Consider the following 1,701-nt stretch of genomic DNA (forward strand, 5'->3'; position numbering starts at 1 on the left):
GTAACTAACACATCCGAGCCCCTTATTTCGCCATCCAAGCTGTGGCTCAACAGCCCGGTGGGAACTAGTTTGCCGATGGCTGACTTGAACAAGGCTGCCCCTCCGCAGGCAGCGATAATGTAGTAGAAACTGCAGGTGAAGGGCCCGCAAATTGTACCTTACACTCCCTGGCAAAATGGCCAGGTTGGTGGCACCACCTACAGATAACTGGCCCATAACGGGGAGAACGACTTTGTGATTCAACTGATTTTGCTGCGCCTTTAACCCTCTAAGCGCCAAAGTCGCAAAATTGCGACAAGACGTCATACTTAATAAAATAGACTGTAGTTCCTAATATGGTGTAATATCTCATTTGTATTCCCTACCACTAGATGGCAGACATGCAGTACTTCGATTCTAGACCAAAATTACGTCACGTTCCTATTCAAAGTGTTCGAGGAAATAGCAGAGCAAGTGAGCTATCGTGTCATTGATACGGAAGCAGTTCAGTTTATAGAGTGCGAGTAAATTGTGAGATTTGTGAGAGAAAATCGCCAAATGGCTAATAAAAAGTTGTACCGTGAGGATGTGTTGCAAATGTTATTCGCCGATTCTGACTCTGAAGGGGAATATTTGCCTTTTGGAAATGACGATCGGTCATCTAATAATCGCGCTTCTCCCGGTACATCATTGCAGCGCAATGGTGCCGCCGTGCAAGGCGAGAGTGTTCACGAAGCACAAATAAGTGATCATTTCGACCCTTTGCCCAACGGGGATGGGGGTGGCAGCAGTGGACGTGGTCGTAGTGCCATAGGAGAGCTGTTGCTAGAGGTAGAGACAGCAGAGGTAGGAGAAATAGGGCTGTAAGTAGCACTAGCTCTTTGGATCCAGTCAGAGTGCTCTGGATCCAGTGCCCCAAAGAGGTGGGAGTGGCCGCGGTACAAGGTGCAGTCAGTGTGAGGTAGGTCTGTGCGCTGTGCCATGCAATGACAGGTACCATACTCTCAAGAACTATAAACTGTGTCACCTAGATACCTAATTGGGCAGATAGCTGGTCAACTGATCAAAAAATAGGCACATGCATTTTACTATGGCACAGTAATATAGTAATAATTTACTACTTTCTCCTGTTTTACTGTTGATTTCCTCTTTTCCTGATCATTTGGAATGAGGATAAAAAGACAAAAAAAACTTGCAAATAAGTTCAAACATCCATTCAATATCTATTATTTCCTGAATATTATTGATGAACTGATCAAAAAGTAGGTGTCACGGGTGCACTGCTGAGAAGAGTCAGGAGCAAGGAACGGAGAGAGAGACGAGGAGTACATCAATCCAACTGGGTTTTAATTTACACAAAGGAACACAGAACACTCACGCAATACATGGAGACATGACATGAACATGACCTGAACAATACCGGACGCTGGAGCACATACAGGGAACACTATTTATACACACACAGGAGGAGGGGATGACGAGACACACCTGGGAGCAATGAAACATGGGAAAGGAAGGCACATGAGGAAAACAACCACAAAACACGGAACAGAGTCTGACATAACGCCCCCCTCCGGAAGGCGTGTCCTCACGCCATATAACATCCAATGGGGAGGGGGGGTTGGGCACTCTGGAGGTCCCTCAGGACAGACACAGGACAGTGGGCCTCCAGAGCGGTACCCGTTCCGGGTGCCATGGCGGAGCAGGGGACTCCGGAGGCCA

Source organism: Sinocyclocheilus anshuiensis, unplaced genomic scaffold (genome assembly GCF_001515605.1).
Source record: "Sinocyclocheilus anshuiensis isolate Anshui unplaced genomic scaffold, SAMN03320099.WGS_v1.1 scaffold1841, whole genome shotgun sequence".
NCBI lineage: Eukaryota > Metazoa > Chordata > Actinopteri > Cypriniformes > Cyprinidae > Sinocyclocheilus > Sinocyclocheilus anshuiensis.